We start from the raw sequence: 19862 nt of genomic DNA, 5'->3' as shown, positions 1-19862 counted from the left end.
CAGGGTTGATAAACCCCTAGTGTACTCTGCAGTGATACTACGACTACAGGCAGTTAGAAACAGTTGAGTTCTACCAGGTCCCATCAGGGTTGATTAACCCCTAGTGTCCTCGTCAGTGATACTACGACTACAGGCAGTTAGAAACAGTTGAGTTCTACCAGGTCCCATCAGGGTTGATAAACCCCTAGTGTACTCTGCAGTGATACTACGACTACAGGCAGTTAGAAACAGTTGAGTTCTACCAGGTCCCACCAGGGTTGATTAACCCCTAGTGTACTCTGCAGTGATACTACGACTACAGGCAGTTAGAAACAGTTGAGTTCTACCAGGTCCCACCAGGGTTGATAAACCCCTAGTGTCCTCGTCAGTGATACTACGACTACAGGCAGTTAGAAACAGTTGAGTTCTACCAGGTCCCATCAGGGTTGATAAACCCCTAGTGTACTCTGCAGTGATACTACGACTACAGGCAGTTAGAAACAGTTGAGTTCTACCAGGTCCCATCAGGGTTGATTAACCCCTAGTGTACTCTGCAGTGATACTACGACTACAGGCAGTTAGAAACAGTTGAGTTCTACCAGGTCCCACCAGGGTTGATTAACCCCTAGTGTACTCTGCAGTGATACTACAACTACAGGCAGTTAGAAACAGTTGAGTTCTACCAGGTCCCACCAGGGTTGATAAACCCTCTGCAGTGTACTCTGCAGTGATACTACGACTACAGGCAGTTAGAAACAGTTGAGTTCTACCAGGTCCCACCAGGGTTGATAAACCCTAGTGTACTCTGCAGTGATACTACGACTACAGGCAGTTAGAAACAGTTGAGTTCTACCAGGTCCCACCAGGGTTGATAAACCCCTAGTGTACTCTGCAGTGATACTACGACTACAGGCAGTTAGAAACAGTTGAGTTCTACCAGGTCCCATCAGGGTTGATTAACCCCTAGTGTACTCTGCAGTGATACTACGACTACAGGCAGTTAGAAACAGTTGAGTTCTACCAGGTCCCACCAGGGTTGATTAACCCCTAGTGTACTCTGCAGTGATACTACGACTACAGGCAGTTAGAAACAGTTGAGTTCTACCAGGTCCCACCAGGGTTGATAAACCCCTAGTGTACTCTGCAGTGATACTACGACTACAGGCAGTTAGAAACAGTTGAGTTCTACCAGGTCCCACCAGGGTTGATTAACCCCTAGTGTACTCTGCAGTGATACTACGACTACAGGCAGTTAGAAACAGTTGAGTTCTACCAGGTCCCACCAGGGTTGATAAACCCCTAGTGTACTCTGCAGTGATACTACGACTACAGGCAGTTAGAAACAGTTGAGTTCTACCAGGTCCCACCAGGGTTGATAAACCCCTAGTGTACTCTGCAGTGATACTACGACTACAGGCAGTTAGAAACAGTTGAGTTCTACCAGGTCCCACCAGGGTTGATAAACCCCTAGTGTACTCTGCAGTGATACTACGACTACAGGCAGTTAGAAACAGTTGAGTTCTACCAGGTCCCACCAGGGTTGATAAACCCCTAGTGTACTCTGCAGTGATACTACGACTACAGGCAGTTAGAAACAGTTGAGTTCTACCAGGTCCCACCAGGGTTGATTAACCCCTAGTGTACTCTGCAGTGATACTACGACTACAGGCAGTTAGAAACAGTTGAGTTCTACCAGGTCCCACCAGGGTTGATAAACCCCTAGTGTACTCTGCAGTGATACTACGACTACAGGCAGTTAGAAACAGTTGAGTTCTACCAGGTCCCACCAGGGTTGATAAACTCCTAGTGTACTCTGCAGTGATACTACGACTACAGGCAGTTAGAAACAGTTGAGTTCTACCAGGTCCCACCAGGGTTGATAAACCCCTAGTGTACTCTGCAGTGATACTACGACTACAGGCAGTTAGAAACAGTTGAGTTCTACCAGGTCCCACCAGGGTTGATAAACTCCTAGTGTACTCTGCAGTGATACTACGACTACAGGCAGTTAGAAACAGTTGAGTTCTACCAGGTCCCACCAGGGTTGATAAACCCCTAGTGTACTCTGCAGTGATACTACGACTACAGGCAGTTAGAAACAGTTGAGTTCTACCAGGTCCCACCAGGGTTGATTAACCCCTAGTGTACTCTGCAGTGATACTACGACTACAGACAGTTAGAAACAGTTGAGTTCTACCAGGTCCCACCAGGGTTGATAAACCCCTAGTGTACTCTGCAGTGATACTACGACTACAGGCAGTTAGAAACAGTTGAGTTCTACCAGGTCCCACCAGGGTTGATAAACCCCTAGTGTACTCTGCAGTGATACTACGACTACAGGATGTTAGAAACAGTTGAGTTCTACCAGGTCCCACCAGGGTTGATTAACCCCTAGTGTACTCTGCAGTGATACTACGACTACAGGCAGTTAGAAACAGTTGAGTTCTACCAGGTCCCATCAGGGTTGATTAACCCCTAGTGTACTCTGCAGTGATACTACGACTACAGGCAGTTAGAAACAGTTGAGTTCTACCAGGTCCCACCAGGGTTGATAAACCCCTAGTGTACTCTGCAGTGATACTACGACTACAGACAGTTAGAAACAGTTGAGTTCTACCAGGTCCCACCAGGGTTGATAAACCCCTAGTGTACTCTGCAGTGATACTACGACTACAGGCAGTTAGAAACAGTTGAGTTCTACCAGGTCCCACCAGGGTTGATAAACCCCTAGTGTACTCTGCAGTGATACTACGACTACAGGATGTTAGAAACAGTTGAGTTCTACCAGGTCCCACCAGGGTTGATTAACCCCTAGTGTACTCTGCAGTGATACTACGACTACAGGCAGTTAGAAACAGTTGAGTTCTACCAGGTCCCATCAGGGTTGATTAACCCCTAGTGTACTCTGCAGTGATACTACGACTACAGGCAGTTAGAAACAGTTGAGTTCTACCAGGTCCCACCAGGGTTGATAAACCCCTAGTGTACTCTGCAGTGATACTACGACTACAGACAGTTAGAAACAGTTGAGTTCTACCAGGTCCCACCAGGGTTGATAAACCCCTAGTGTACTCTGCAGTGATACTACGACTACAGGCAGTTAGAAACAGTTGAGTTCTACCAGGTCCCACCAGGGTTGATAAACTCCTAGTGTACTCTGCAGTGATACTACGACTACAGGCAGTTAGAAACAGTTGAGTTCTACCAGGTCCCACCAGGGTTGATAAACCCCTAGTGTACTCTGCAGTGATACTACGACTACAGGCAGTTAGAAACAGTTGAGTTCTACCAGGTCCCATCAGGGTTGATTAACCCCTAGTGTACTCTGCAGTGATACTACGACTACAGGCATTTAGAAACAGTTGAGTTCTACCAGGTCCCACCAGGGTTGATTAACCCCTAGTGTACTCTGCAGTGATACTACGACTACAGGCAGTTAGAAACAGTTGAGTTCTACCAGGTCCCACCAGGGTTGATAAACCCCTAGTGTACTCTGCAGTGATACTACGACTACAGGCAGTTAGAAACAGTTGAGTTCTACCAGGTCCCACCAGGGTTGATAAACTCCTAGTGTACTCTGCAGTGATACTACGACTACAGGCAGTTAGAAACAGTTGAGTTCTACCAGGTCCCACCAGGGTTGATAAACCCCTAGTGTACTCTGCAGTGATACTACGACTACAGGCAGTTAGAAACAGTTGAGTTCTACCAGGTCCCACCAGGGTTGATAAACTCCTAGTGTACTCTGCAGTGATACTACGACTACAGGCAGTTAGAAACAGTTGAGTTCTACCAGGTCCCACCAGGGTTGATAAACCCCTAGTGTACTCTGCAGTGATACTACGACTACAGGCAGTTAGAAACAGTTGAGTTCTACCAGGTCCCACCAGGGTTGATTAACCCCTAGTGTACTCTGCAGTGATACTACGACTACAGACAGTTAGAAACAGTTGAGTTCTACCAGGTCCCACCAGGGTTGATAAACCCCTAGTGTACTCTGCAGTGATACTACGACTACAGGCAGTTAGAAACAGTTGAGTTCTACCAGGTCCCACCAGGGTTGATAAACCCCTAGTGTACTCTGCAGTGATACTACGACTACAGGATGTTAGAAACAGTTGAGTTCTACCAGGTCCCACCAGGGTTGATTAACCCCTAGTGTACTCTGCAGTGATACTACGACTACAGGCAGTTAGAAACAGTTGAGTTCTACCAGGTCCCATCAGGGTTGATTAACCCCTAGTGTACTCTGCAGTGATACTACGACTACAGGCAGTTAGAAACAGTTGAGTTCTACCAGGTCCCACCAGGGTTGATAAACCCCTAGTGTACTCTGCAGTGATACTACGACTACAGACAGTTAGAAACAGTTGAGTTCTACCAGGTCCCACCAGGGTTGATAAACCCCTAGTGTACTCTGCAGTGATACTACGACTACAGGCAGTTAGAAACAGTTGAGTTCTACCAGGTCCCACCAGGGTTGATAAACCCCTAGTGTACTCTGCAGTGATACTACGACTACAGGATGTTAGAAACAGTTGAGTTCTACCAGGTCCCACCAGGGTTGATTAACCCCTAGTGTACTCTGCAGTGATACTACGACTACAGGCAGTTAGAAACAGTTGAGTTCTACCAGGTCCCATCAGGGTTGATTAACCCCTAGTGTACTCTGCAGTGATACTACGACTACAGGCAGTTAGAAACAGTTGAGTTCTACCAGGTCCCACCAGGGTTGATAAACCCCTAGTGTACTCTGCAGTGATACTACGACTACAGACAGTTAGAAACAGTTGAGTTCTACCAGGTCCCACCAGGGTTGATAAACCCCTAGTGTACTCTGCAGTGATACTACGACCACAGGCAGTTAGAAACAGTTGAGTTCTACCAGGTCCCACCAGGGTTGATAAACCCCTAGTGTACTCTGCAGTGATACTACGACTACAGACAGTTAGAAACAGTTGAGTTCTACCAGGTCCCACCAGGGTTGATAAACCCCTAGTGTACTCTGCAGTGATACTACGACCACAGGCAGTTAGAAACAGTTGAGTTCTACCAGGTCCCACCAGGGTTGATAAACCCCTAGTGTACTCTGCAGTGATACTACGACTACAGACAGTTAGAAACAGTTGAGTTCTACCAGGTCCCACCAGGGTTGATTAACCCCTAGTGTACTCTGCAGTGATACTACGACTACAGGCAGTTAGAAAATGCTGTCAGTTTCCTGAAACACTTTCTTCCTGCTTCGTAACACACAGAAAGATGGTTTAACTTTAAAGCCTGATCACAACAGGAGTTCAGAAAACAACTGAACTTCATTGCCAACATCCTCGACCTCGTCTTTAAAAACAAACCACACAAAACAACAACACATTCCTACTTCCATTCCCTTTTCTATTGAATGTAAATGTTATTCATTCTCTATACAACAGTTGGCTGGGAAAATGTCATTGAACATGGAATGTTGTTGTATCCTTCGAGGTTCTAAAGTGCTAATTGAGTTGACATGAAAATGCATTGCCACTGAACCTGGTTCTATTCACAGCAAGAGGTGTTGTTCCAAGTCACGGTCACGGTGAATACAACCCTACGTTCGGTCCTTGGGTTTTATTTTAAATATATATATATATATATTTAATCTTTATTTAACTAGGCAAGTCAGTTAAGAATAAATTCCTTATTTTACAATGGACGGGCCCAACCCAGGCCCAAACCCTCCCTTAACCAGGACGACGCCGGGACAATTGTCGAGCCGCACCGTTGGGACTCTCGATCACGGCCGGGCTGTGATACAGCCCGAGAAACCGAACCAGGGTGTCTGTAGTGACGGCCTCGAGCACTGAGATGCAGTGCCTTAGACCACAGCACCTCTGAGATGTAGTGCCTTAGACCACCAGCACATGGTAGCACCAGCACATGGTAGCACCAGCACATGGTAGCACCAGCACATGATAGCTCCAGCACATGGTAGCTCCAGCACATGGTAGCACCAGCACATGATAGCTCCAGCACATGGTAGCTCCAGCACATGATAGCTCCAGCACATGGTAGCACCAGCACATGGTAGCACCAGCACATGGTAGCTCCAGCACATGGTAGCTCCAGCACATGGTAGCTCCAGCACATGGTATCACCAGCACATGGTAGCTCCAGCACATGGTAGCACCAGCACATGATAGCTCCAGCACATGGTAGCTCCAGCACATGATAGCTCCAGCATATGTTAGCACTAGCACATGGTAGCTCCAGAACATGGTAGCTCCAGCACATGATAGCTCCAGCACATGGTAGCTCCAGCACATGGTAGCTCCAGCACATGATAGCTCCAGCATATGTTAGCACTAGCACATGGTAGCTCCAGAACATGGTAGCTCCAGCACATGATAGCTCCAGCACATGGTAGCTCCAGAACATGGTAGCTCCAGCACATGGTAGCTCCAGCACATGATAGCTCCAGCATATGTTAGCACTAGCACATGATAGCTCCAGAACATGGTAGCTCCAGCACATGGTAGCACCAGCACATGGTAGCTCCAGCACATGGTAGCTCCAGCACATGATAGCTCCAGCACATGGTAGCACCAGCACATGGTAGCACTAGAACATGGTAGCTCCAGCACATGATAGCTCCAGCACATGATAGCTCCAGCACATGGTAGCTCCAGCACATGGTAGCTCCAGCACATGGTAGCTCCAGCACATGGTAGCTCCAGCACATGGTAGCTCCAGCACATGGTAGCTCCAGCACATGGTAGCACCATCACATGGTAGCACCAGCACATGGTAGCTCCAGCACATGGTAGCTCCAGCACATGGTAGCTCCAGCACATGGTAGCTCCAGCACATGGTAGCTCCAGCACATGGTAGCACCATCACATGGTAGCACCAGCACATGGTAGCTCCAGCACATGGTAGCTCCAGCACATGGTAGCTCCAGCACATGGTAGCTCCAGCACATGGTAGCTCCAGCACATGGTAGCTCCAGCACATGATAGCTCCAGCACATGGTAGCTCCAGCACATGGTAGCTCCAGCACATGGTAGCTCCAGCACATGGTAGCACCATCACATGGTAGCACCAGCACATGGTAGCTCCAGCACATGGTAGCTCCAGCACATGGTAGCTCCAGCACATGGTAGCTCCAGCACATGGTAGCTCCAGCACATGGTAGCTCCAGCACATGGTAGCTCCAGCACATGGTAGCTCCAGCACATGGTAGCTCCAGCACATGGTAGCACCATCACATGGTAGCACCAGCACATGGTAGCTCCAGCACATGGTAGCTCCAGCACATGGTAGCTCCAGCACATGGTAGCTCCAGCACATGGTAGCTCCAGCACATGATAGCTCCAGCACATGGTAGCTCCAGCACATGGTAGCTCCAGCACATGGTAGCTCCAGCACATGGTAGCACCATCACATGGTAGCACCAGCACATGGTAGCTCCAGCACATGGTAGCTCCAGCACATGGTAGCTCCAGCACATGGTAGCTCCAGCACATGGTAGCTCCAGCACATGGTAGCTCCAGCACATGGTAGCACCATCACATGGTAGCTCCAGCCGAGTGAGCCTCTCTCTTTAGTACCAGTGAAGTGAGTTCATAAACAACTGAAAAGTATTCATCTTTAAGAAGTAGTTTTCACATACAAATAGAAAAATAAAATAAAATAAATTACATGGTCGCTGTGGTACAATGTCTATTTTGATTGGTCGACGTGATGTATTTATCATAGTCCAATCAGATGTGTCCATGTAACACAGGATTATCAGGGAAATGGTTCTTCTTGCAAACCATTGTAAACGTTTCTCAATACAACAATTATATTCATCTGACTATCCACAATAATGGCATTATAGTGTGTAACTGTACTCACTGTGGTGTATCTTAACAGCAGTGGAGCTTATCGTGTTTAAAGACAGACATTTGCCTTTTCTGAGTATTAACTGCATTCAGGAGAGAGGCGGTGTGTGTGTGTGTGTGGGGGGGGGCTTAACCAATCAAAACGTCCCCTGTGTTTGAGGATGTTGTTCATGCATGTACGAGGAAGGATACAGAGGGAGAGAGAGAGAGTATATCCCAAATCGCACACTACTCCCTATAAAGTGCACTACTTTTCACCAGAGTCCTATAGGCCCTGGTCAAAAGTAGTGCACTACATACAGTGATTTGGGACACAGGCAGAGATAATCAGTCTGACGCCACACTCCTCCTCCAGAGCACCAGTTGAGGAGCAGTGGTGGAGGTATGGAGGGTCCTGTCTCTGGCTTGGAGTCATTATCCTAGAAAGGCAATTACCATGGCAGGGCCTCTCTCCTCCTCTCTGTAGGGGGCCCTCTCTCACTCCTCTCCTCCTCTCTGTAGGGGGCCTCTCTCCCTCCTCTCCTCCTCTCTGTAGGGGGCCTTCTCTCCCTCCTCTCCTCCTCTCTGTAGGGGGCCTCTCTCCCCCTCCCCTCCTCTCTGTAGGGGGCCCTCTCTCCCTCCTCTCCTCCTCTCTGTAGGGGGCCCTCTCTCCCTCCTCTCCTCCTCTCTGTAGGGGGCCCTCTCTCCCTCCTCTCCTCCTCTCTGTAGGGGGCCCTCTCTCCCTCCTCTCCCTCTCTCTGTAGGGGGCCTTCTCTCCCTCCTCTCCTCCTCTCTGTAGGGGGCCTCTCTCCCCCTCCCCTCCTCTCCTCCTCTCTGTAGGGGGCCTCTCTCCCTCTCTCCTCCTCTCTGTAGGGGGCCTCTCTCCCTCCTCTCCTCCTCTCTGTAGGGGGCCCTCTCTCCCTCCTCTCTGTAGGGGGCCCTCTCTCCCTCCTCTCCTCCTCTCTGTAGGGGGCCCTCTCTCCCTCCTCTCCTCCTCTCTGTAGGGGGCCCTCTCTCCCTCCTCTCCTCCTCTCTGTAGGGGGCCCTCTCTCCCTCCTCTCCTCCTCTCTGTAGGGGGCCCTCTCTCCCTCCTCTCCTCCTCTCTGTAGGGGGCCCTCTCTCCCTCCTCTCCTCCTCTCTGTAGGGGGCCCTCTCTCCCTCCTCTCTGTAGGGGGCCCTCTCTCCCTCTCTCCTCCTCTCTGTAGGGGGTCTCTCTCCCTCCTCTCCTCCTCTCTGTAGGGGGCCCTCTCTCCCTCCTCTCTGTAGGGGGCCCTCTCTCCCTCCTCTCCCTCTCTCTGTAGGGGGCCTTCTCTCCCTCCTCTCCTCCTCTCTGTAGGGGGCCTCTCTCCCCCTCCCCTCCTCTCCTCCTCTCTGTAGGGGCCTCTCTCCCTCTCTCCTCCTCTCTGTAGGGGCCTCTCTCCCTCCTCTCCTCCTCTCTGTAGGGGCCCTCTCTCCCTCCTCTCTGTAGGGGGCCCTCTCTCCCTCCTCTCCTCCTCTCTGTAGGGGGCCCTCTCTCCCTCCTCTCCTCCTCTCTGCTGGGGGCCCTCTCTCCCTCCTCTTCTCCTCTCTGTAGGGGGCCCTCTCTCCCTCCTCTCCTCCTCTCCCTCTCTCTGTAGGGGGCCCTCTCTCCCTCCTCTCCTCCTCTCTGTAGGGGGCCTCTCTCCCTCCTCTCCTCCTCTCCCTCTCTCTGTAGGGGGCCCTCTCTCCCTCCTCTCCTCCTCTCTGTAGGGGGCCCTCTCTCCCTCCTCTCCTCCTCTCTGTAGGGGGCCCTCTCTCCCTCCTCTCCTCCTCTCTGTAGGGGGCCCTCTCTCCCTCCTCTACCTCTCTCTGTAGGGGGCCTTCTCTCCCTCCTCTCCCTCCTCTGTAGGGGGCCTCTCCTCCTCTCTGTAGGGGGACTCTCCTCCTCTCTCCTCCTCTCTGTAGGGGGCCCTCTCTCCCTCCTCTCCTCCTCTCTGTAGGGGGCCCACTCTCCCTCCTCTCCTCCTCTCTGTAGGGGGCCCTCTCCCCCTCCTCTCTGTAGGGGGCCCTATCTCCCCCTCCCCTCTGTAGGGGCCCTCTCTCCCCCTCCCCTCTCCTCCTCTCTCCTCCTCTCTGTAGGGGGCCTTCTCTCCCTCCTCTCGTCCTCTCTGTAGGGGGCCTTCTCTCCCTCTCTCCTCCTCTCTGTAGGGGCCCTCTCCCCCCCTCTCCTCCTCTCTCCTCCTCTCCCCCTCCCCTCTCCTCCTCTCTCCTCCTCTCTGTAGGGGGCCTTCTCTCCCTCCTCTCCTTTCCCCGTCCCCTCCTCCCCTCTCCTCCTCTCTGTAGGGGGCCCTCTCTCCCTCTTCTCCTCTCCTCCCTTCTTCTCCTCTCGTCCCTCTCTCCCCCTCCCTTCTTCTCCTCTCGTCCCTCCTCCTCTTTCACCTCTCCTGCCATATCCTCTTTCTTCTCTCCTTTACTCTCCTCCTCCTCTCCTTTTTCCTCTCCTTTCCTGGACAGAGACTAATGGCATCGCACAGTACCAGGCCTCAGTGACAGCCAGCAGAAACACAAGAGAAGAAAGAAGAGAGGGAGAAGAGAGATAAAAGGAGAGAAGAGAGAAGAGGAAGAGGAGAGGAAGAAGAGAGAGAGAAGAGAGGGAGAATAGAGAATAGATGGTGAAGAGAGAGAGAAGAAGAAGAGAGTGAGAAGAGAGGAGAGAGACAGGAGAGGGAGAAGAGAGGAGAGAGGAGAGAGAGAGGGAGAGGAGAGGAGAGGGAGAAGAGAGGAGAGAGAGAGAGAGAGAGGAGAGGGAAAAGAGAGGAGAGAGAGAGGGGAGAGGGAGAAGAGAGGAGAGAGAGAGAGGAGAGGGAGAAGAGAGGAGAGAGAGAGAAAGGAGAGGCAGAAGAGAGGAGAGAGAGAGGAGAGGGAGAAGAGAGGAGAGAGAGAGAAGAGAGGAGAGAGAGAAAGGAGAGGGAGAAGAGAGGAGAGAGAGGGGAGAGGGAGAAGAGAGGAGAGAGAGAGGGCAGAGGGAGAAGAGAGGAGAGAGAGAGAAAGGAGAGGGAGAAGAGAGGAGAGAGAGGGAGAAGAGAGGAGAGAGAGGAGAGAGAGAGAGAGAGGAGAGAGAGAGAGAGAGAGAGAGAGAGAGAGAGGGAGGGAGAAGAGAGAGAGAGAGAGAGGGAGAGAGAGAGAGAGAGAGAGGGAGAAGAGAGAGAGAGAGAGAGAGAGAGAGAGAGAGAGAGAGAGAGAGGGAGAAGAGAGGAGAGAGAGAGAGAGGGGAGAGAGAGAGAGAGAGAGGGAGAAGAGAGAGGAGAGAGGAGAGGGAGAAGAGAGGAGAGAGAGAGAGAGGAAAGGGAGAAGAGAGGAGAGAGAGAGAGAGAGAGAGAGGGGAGGGAGAAGAGAGGAGAGAGAGAGAGAGAGAGAGAGGAGAGGAGAGGGAGAAGAGAGGAGAGAGAGAGAGAGGAGAGGGAGAAGAGAGGAGAGAGAGAGAGAGAGAGAGAGAGAGAGAGAGGAGAGGGAGAAGAGAGGAGAGAGAGAGAGAGAGAGAGAGAGGAGAGGGAGAAGAGAGGAGAGAGAGGAGAGAGAGAGAGGAGAGGGAGAAGAGAGGAGAGAGAGAGAGAGAGAGAGGAGAGGGAGAAGAGAGGAGAGAGAGGAGAGAGAGAGAGGAGAGGGAGAAGAGAGGAGAGAGAGAATACAGTAAGGCATATTGGCCGCTTGTCTTGTGTTAACATGGAATTTGAAAGAGTGTTTTCCAGATGGAGGTTAAATGCTGATAAGCAAGAGAGAACTGGGCTTTTCAGCACCATGGACAGGGACAGAGACAAAGGCAGAGACAGGGGCAGAGACAGAGGCAGAGACAGGGGCAGAGACAGGGACAGAGACAGGGGCAGAGACAGGGGCATAGACAGGGCAGAGACAGGGGCAGAGACAGGGGCAGGGGGGCAGAGACAGGGGCAGAGACAGGGGCAGGGGGCAGAGACAGGGGCATAGACAGGGACAGAGACAGGGGCATAGACAGGGACAGAGACAGAGGCAGAGACAGGGGCATAGACAGGGGCAGAGACAGGGACAGGGGCATAGACAGGGACAGAGACAGAGGCAGAGACAGGGGCATAGACAGGGACAGAGACAGAGGCAGAGACAGGGGCAGAGACAGGGCAGAGACAGGGGCATAGACAGGGACAGAGACAGAGGCAGAGACAGGGGCATAGACAGGGGCAGAGACAGGGCAGACACAGGGACAGAGACAGAGGCAGAGACAGGGGCAGAGACAGGGGCAGAGACAGGGGCAGAGACAGGGGCATAGACAGGGGCAGAGACAGGGCAGAGACAGGGGCAGGGGGCAGAGACAGGGACAGGGGCAGAGACAGGGGCAGAGACAGGGGCAGAGACAGGGGCAGAGACAGGGACAGAGACAAGGGCATAGACAGGGGCAGAGACAGGGGCAGAGACAGGGGCAGGGGGCAGAGACAGGGGCAGAGACAGAGGCAGAGACAGGGGCAGGGGGCAGAGACAAGGGCATAGACAGGGGCAGGGGCAGGGGGCAGAGACAGGGGCAGGGGGCAGGGGGCAGAGACAGGGGCAGAGACAGAGGCAGAGACAGGGGCAGAGACAGGGGCAGAGACAGAGGCAGAGGCAGGGGCAGGGGCAGGGGCAGGGGGCAGAGACAGAGGCAGAGACAGAGGCAGGGGCAGGGGCAGGGGGCAGAGACAGGGGCAGAGACAGAGGCAGAGACAGGGGCAGAGACAGGGGCAGAGACAGAGGCAGAGACAGAGGCAGAGACAGGGACAGAGACAAGGGCATAGACAGGGGCAGAGACAGGGGCAGGGGGGCAGAGACAGGGCAGAGACAGAGGCAGAGACAGGGGCAGAGACAGGGGCAGAGACAGAGGCAGAGACAGGGGCAGAGACAGGGACAGAGACAAGGGCATAGACAGGGGCAGAGACAGGGGCAGGGGGGCAGAGACAGGGCAGAGACAGAGGCAGAGACAGGGGCAGAGACAGGGACAGAGACAAGGGCATAGACAGGGGCAGAGACAGGGGCAGGGGGGCAGAGACAGGGGCAGGGGGGCAGAGACAGGGCAGAGACAGGGGCAGGGGGGCAGAGACATGGGCAGAGACAGGGGCAGGTTAGACAGGGCAGAGACAGGGGCAGAGGCAGAGACAAGGGCAGAGACAGGGGCAGGTTAGACAGGGCAGAGACAGGGGCAGGGGGGCAGAGACATGGCAGAGACCGGGGCAGGGGGGCAGAGACAGGGACAGGGGCAGAGACAGGGGCAGAGACAGAGAGACAGGGACAAAGACAGGAACAGAGACAGGGGCAGTGACAGGGGCAGAGACAGAGAGACAGGGACAGAGACATAGGGCAGACACAGATAGACAGGGACAGAGACATAGGGCAGAGACAGGGACAGAGACAAGGAGACAGGGACAGAGAAAAAACAGACACAGACAGAGAGAGAGAGAGAGGGACAAAGACAGGGACAGACACGGATAGAGAGACAGGGACAGAGACATAGGGCAGAGACAGGGACAGAGACAAGGAGACAGGGACAGAGAAAAAACAGACACAGACAGAGAGAGAGAGAGGGACAAAGACAGGGACAGACACAGATAGAGAGACAGGGACAGAGACATAGGGCAGAGACAGGGACAGAGACAAGGAGACAGGGACAGAGAAAAAACAGACACAGACAGAGAGAGAGAGAGGGACAAAGACAGGGACAGACACAGATAGAGAGACAGGGACAGAGACATAGGGCAGAGACAGGGACAGAGACAAGGAGACAGGGACAGAGACATAGGGCAGAGACATAGGGCAGAGACAGGGAGATAGACGGGGACAGAGAGAAAGTCATGGACAGAGACAGGAACAAAGACAGAGAGAGAGAGACAGAGACAGGGGAAGAAACAGACACAGAGACATGGGCAGGGAAAGGGACAGACACAGACTACACTATGTACTGCAACATTAACAAATGATGCTGTAACTCTGTCGTAACTCAGTTTATTGAGTTGAATTCAAATGTATTCAGTCTGTGTTTGTTAACATCTCTCCAGAGATGTCTGTGTTTGTTAACATCTCTCCAGAGATGTCTGTGTTTGTTAACATCTCTCCAGAGATGTCTGTGTTTGTTAACATCTCTCCAGAGATGTCTGTGTTTGTTAACATCTCTCCAGAGATGTCTGTGTTTGTTAACATCTCTCCAGAGATGTCTGTGTTTGTTAACATCTCTCCAGAGATGTCTGTTTGTTAACATCTCTCCAGAGATGTCTGTGTTTGTTAACATCTCTCCAGAGATGTCTGTTTGTTAACATCTCTCCAGAGATGTCTGTGTTTGTTAACATCTCTCCAGAGATGTCTGTGTTTGTTAACATCTCTCCAGAGATGTCTGTGTTTGTTAACATCTCTCCAGAGATGTCTGTGACATTTGGCTGCACCTCTGGTGCCTAAAGTGGTTTCTGTTCACACCGTCTGCCAGGGATCTCTCTCTGAACAACATCCAGTTATTAGAGACGAGATAAACAACATCCACAGTTAGAGACACGGACTGAACAGGGTAGCCTAGTGGTTAGAGCGTTGGACTAGTAACCGGAAGGTTGCGAGTTCAAACCCCCGAGCTGACAAGGTACAAATCTGTCGTTCTGCCCCTGAACAGGCAGTTAACCCATTGTTCCTAGGCCGTCATTGAAAATAAGAATGTGTTCTTAACTGACTTGCCTAGTAAAATAAAGGTAAATAAAAATAAAAAACATCCACAGTTATTAGAGACAAGGACTGAACAACATCCACAGTTATTAGAGACAAGGACTGAACAACATCCACGGTTATTAGAGACAAGGACTGAACAACATCCACAGTTATTAGAGACAAGGACTGAACAACATCCACAGTTATTGGAGACAAGGGATTAACAACATCCACAGTTATTAGAGACAAGGGATTAACAACATCCACAGTTATTAGAGACATGGGCTGTGCTTCAAATGGCACCCTGTTTCCTATATAGTTCACTCCATTGGACCAGGGCCCAGAGAGTGATGTAATGTGTGAGTTTCATGCGCTCGGTTATTGTTGGAAACGTTGCTGTTGCTGTAGCTACACTGTTGTTTCTTAGAACACCACTGCCCCCTGGTGTTCAGATGGCAGAATGCATTATATAAGATTCAGTTCCAAACATTACATCATCATCATTTTTAAATGAAGGTCATTCAATATGCAAGTGTCTGCTACCCACCGAGACACACACACTTAGGTACAGTCAGATAGTCAGATACAGACCCACCTAGGCAACACACACTTAGTTACAGTCGGATACCCACAGACACTTAGACAAAGAGAGAGAGACAGCGAGACAGAGACACAGAGAGAGAGAGACAGAGAGAGAGAGACAGAGAGACAGAGACACAGAGAGAGAGAGAGAGACAGAGACAGAGACACAGAGAGAGAGAGAGACAGAGAGAGAGAGAGTGAGAGAGAGAGTGAGAGAGAGACAGAGAGAGAGACAGAGACAGAGACAGAGACACAGAGAGAGAGAGAGACAGAGAGAGAGAGTGAGAGAGAGAAAGAGACAGAGACAGATACAGACCCACTTGGACACAAACACTCAGTTACAGTCAGATACCCACAGACACTTAGACAAAGAGAGAGAGACAGAGAGACTGAGACAGAAACAGAGACACAAAGAGAGAGAGACAGAGAGACTGAGAGACAGAGACAGAGACACAGAGAGAGAGAGACAGAGAGAGAGACAGAGACAGAGACAGAGACACAGAGAGAGAGAGAGAGACAGAGAGAGAGAGTGAGAGAGAGAAAGAGACAGAGACAGATACAGACCCACTTGGACACAAACACTCAGTTACAGTCAGATACCCACAGACACTTAGACAAAGAGAGAGAGACAGAGAGACTGAGACAGAAACAGAGACACAAAGAGAGAGAGAGACAGAGAGACAGAGAGACAGAGACAGAGACACAAAGAGAGAGAGACAGAGAGACAGAGACAGAAACAGAGACACAAAGAGAGAGAGAGACAGAGAGACAGAGACAGAGACACAGAGAGACAGAGAGTGAAAGAGTGAAAGAGTGAAAGAGACACACACTGGGCATACTGATAAATGACTAGGAATCAGATAGGGAATAAGCCACCCGATAGGGAATAAGCAATCCGATAGGGAATAAGCCACCCGATAGGGAATAAGCCACCCGATAGGGAATAAGCCACCCGATAGGGAATAAACCACCCGATAGGGAATAAACCATCCGATAGGGAATAAACCACCCGATAGGGAATAAACCACCCGATAGGGAATAAACCATCCGATAGGGAATAAACCACCCGATAGGGAATAAACCACCCGATAGGGAATAAACCACCCGATAGGGAATAAACCACCCGATAGGGAATAAACCATCCGATAGGGAATAAACCACCCGATAGGGAATAAGCCACCCGATAGGGAATAAGCCACCCGATAGGGAATAAACCATCCGATAGGGAATAAACCATCCGATAGGGAATAAACCACCCGATAGGGAATAAACCATCCGATAGGGAATAAACCATCCGATAGGGAATAAGCCACCAGATAGGGAATAAGCCACCCGATAGGGAATAAACCACCCGATAGGGAATAAGCCACCCGATAGGGAATAAACCATCCGATAGGGAATAAACCACCCGATAGGGAATAAGCCACCCGATAGGGAATAAGCCACCCGATAGGGAATAAACCATCCGATAGGGAATAAACCATCCGATAGGGAATAAACCACCCGATAGGGAATAAACCATCCGATAGGGAATAAACCATCCGATAGGGAATAAGCCACCAGATAGGGAATAAGCCACCCGATAGGGAATAAACCATCCGATAGGGAATAAACCACCCGATAGGGAATAAACCATCCGATAGGGAATAAACCATCCGATAGGGAATAAGCCACACGATAGGGAAAAAGCCACCCGATAGGGAATAAGCCACCCGATAGGGAATAAGCCACCCGATAGGGAATAAACCACCCGATAGAGAATAAGCCACCCGATAGGGAATAAACCACCCGATAGGGAATAATCTCTTACTACCCCAGGTGGTTTGAATGGCCTATCAAGACAAATGTTACTTCTTCATGCCGTTAATACCAATAGTTGTATCTAAATCCCAGTCATTTATCACAGTGGCAGCTACAAGCTGCTTATCTATCTACTGTAAGTTTGTTTCAATGCCAACCGGGGAGGACATCAGGGTGTGTGTGTGTGTTTACTGTGAGTCAGGATAAGAGTATCTACTTGAATGACCTACGTTTGCTCTCTGTTTGAGATTGTATGATGTGTGTGACACTGTGTGTGTGTGTGTGTGTGTGTGTGTGTGTGTGTGTGTGTGTGTGTGTGTGTGTGTGTGTGTGTGTGTGTGTGTGTGTGTGTGTGTGTGTGTGTGTGTGTGTGTGTGTACGTCATAGTCTGGAGGTGAGATTAGGCAGATCAGGTTCACACATTAACACATGAGTTACCCTAGGGCTCTGTCCCTAATGACACACGGTTCCCTATATAGTACACTACGTTGCACCAGAGTCCTATGGGTCACCACAGAGCTTTGGGGAAAGTATTCAGACCCCTTGACTTTTTCCACAGTTTGTTACGTTACAGCCTTATTCTAAAATGGATTCAATCTGGGGTCTTTCCTCTTATCAATATACACACAAAACCCATAATGACAAAGCAAAAACAGGGTTTTTAGAATTTTGAGGGGGAAATTTAAGAAAATTAAATATAGACATGTTACAATTACATAAGTATTCAGACACTTACATTCAGCCAGTCGTACCTCTAGTATCTCAGTCAGTCGTACCTCTAGTATCTCAGTCAGTCGTACCTCTAGTATCTCAGTCAGTCGTACCTCTAGTATCTCAGTCAGTCGTACCTCTAGTATCTCAGTCAGTCGTAGCTCTAGTATCTCAGTCAGTCGTACCTCTAGTATCTCAGTCAGTCGTACCTCTAGTATCTCAGTCAGTCGTAGCTCTAGTATCTCAGTCAGTCGTACCTCTAGTATCTCAGTCAGTCGTACCTCTAGTATCTCAGTCAGTCGTACCTCTAGTATCTGTCAGTCGTACCTCTAGTATCTCAGTCAGTCGTACCTCTAGTATCTCAGTCAGTCGTACCTCTAGTATCAGTCAGTCGTACCTCTAGTATCTCAGTCAGTCGTAGCTCTAGTATCTCAGTCAGTCGTACCTCTAGTATCTCAGTCAGTCGTACCTCTAGTATCTAAGTCAGTCGTACCTCTAGTATCTCAGTCAGTCGTACCTCTAGTATCTCAGTCAGTCGTACCTCTAGTATCTCAGTCAGTCGTACCTCTAGTATCTCAGTCAGTCGTACCTCTAGTATCTCAGTCAGTCGTACCTCTAGTATCTCAGTCAGTCGTACCTCTAGTATCTCAGTCAGTCGTACCTCTAGTATCTCAGTCAGTCGTACCTCTAGTATCTCAGTCAGTCGTACCTCTAGTATCTCAGTCAGTCGTACCTCTAGTATCTCAGTCAGTCGTACCTCTAGTATCTCAGTCAGTCGTACCTCTAGTATCTCAGTCAGTCGTACCTCGAGTATCTCAGTCAGTCGTACCTCTAGTATCTGTCAGTCGTACCTCTAGTATCTCAGTCAGTCGTACCTCTAGTATCTCAGTCAGTCGTACCTCTAGTATCTCAGTCAGTCGTACCTCTAGTATCTCAGTCAGTCGTACCTCTAGTATCTCAGTCAGTCGTACCTCTAGTATCTCAGTCAGTCGTACCTCGAGTATCTCAGTCAGTCGTACCTCTAGTATCTCAGTCAGTCGTACCTCTAGTATCTCAGTCAGTCGTACCTCGTACCTCTAGTATCTCAGTCAGTCGTACCTCTAGTATCTCAGTCAGTCGTACCTCTAGTATCTCAGTCAGTCGTACCTCTAGTATCTCAGTCAGTCGTACCTCGAGTATCTCAGTCAGTCGTACCTCTAGTATCTCAGTCAGTCGTACCTCTAGTATCTCAGTCAGTCGTACCTCTAGTATCTCAGTCAGTCGTACCTCTAGTATCTCAGTCAGTCGTACCTCGAGTATCTCAGTCAGTCGTACCTCTAGTATCTCAGTCAGTCGTACCTCTAGTATCTCAGTCAGTCGTACCTCTAGTATCTCAGTCAGTCGTACCTCTAGTATCTCAGTCAGTCGTACCTCTAGTATCTCAGTCAGTCGTACCTCTAGTATCTCAGTCAGTCGTACCTCTAGTATCTCAGTCAGTCGTACCTCTAGTATCTCAGTCAGTCGTACCTCTAGTATCTCAGTCAGTCGTACCTCTAGTATCTCAGTCAGTCGTACCTCTAGTATCTCAGTCAGTCGTACCTCTAGTATCTCAGTCAGTCGTACCTCGAGTATCTCAGTCAGTCGTACCTCTAGTATCTCAGTCAGTCGTACCTCTAGTATCTCAGTCAGTCGTACCTCTAGTATCTCAGTCAGTCGTACCTCTAGTATCTCAGTCAGTCGTACCTCGAGTATCTCAGTCAGTCGTACCTCTAGTATCTCAGTCAGTCGTACCTCTAGTATCTCAGTCAGTCGTACCTCGAGTATCTCAGTCAGTCGTACCTCTAGTATCTCAGTCAGTCGTACCTCTAGTATCTCAGTCAGTCGTACCTCTAGTATCTCAGTCAGTCGTACCTCTAGTATCTCAGTCAGTCGTACCTCTAGTATCTCAGTCAGTCGTACCTCTAGTATCTCAGTCAGTCGTACCTCTAGTATCTCAGTCAGTCGTACCTTGAGTATCTCAGTCAGTCGTACCTCTAGTATCTCAGTCAGTCGTACCTCGAGTATCTCAGTCAGTCGTACCTCTAGTATCTCAGTCAGTCGTACCTCGAGTATCTCAGTCAGTCGTACCTCTAGTATCTCAGTCAGTCGTACCTCTAGTATCTCAGTCAGTCGTACCTCTAGTATCTCAGTCAGTCGTACCTCTAGTATCTCAGTCAGTCGTACCTCGAGTATCTCAGTCAGTCGTACCTCTAGTATCTCAGTCAGTCGTACCTCTAGTATCTCAGTCAGTCGTACCTCTAGTATCTCAGTCAGTCGTACCTCTAGTATCTC

At 50.2% G+C, this 19862-nt stretch overlaps 1 protein-coding gene across 2 annotated transcripts in view; it reads right to left on the bottom strand.

The window, feature by feature from the left end:
* LOC135520995 (homeobox protein 2-like) overlaps nucleotides 1-19862 on the bottom strand; it is a 74738-nt gene that overhangs the window by 26517 nt on the left and 28359 nt on the right. The gene's annotated exons all lie outside the window — the stretch shown is intronic.

The sequence above is a fragment of the Oncorhynchus masou genome, chromosome 29, assembly GCF_036934945.1.
Source record: "Oncorhynchus masou masou isolate Uvic2021 chromosome 29, UVic_Omas_1.1, whole genome shotgun sequence".
In the NCBI taxonomy this organism is placed as follows: domain Eukaryota; kingdom Metazoa; phylum Chordata; class Actinopteri; order Salmoniformes; family Salmonidae; genus Oncorhynchus; species Oncorhynchus masou.
This window is presented reverse-complemented; position numbering and strand designations above follow the sequence as displayed.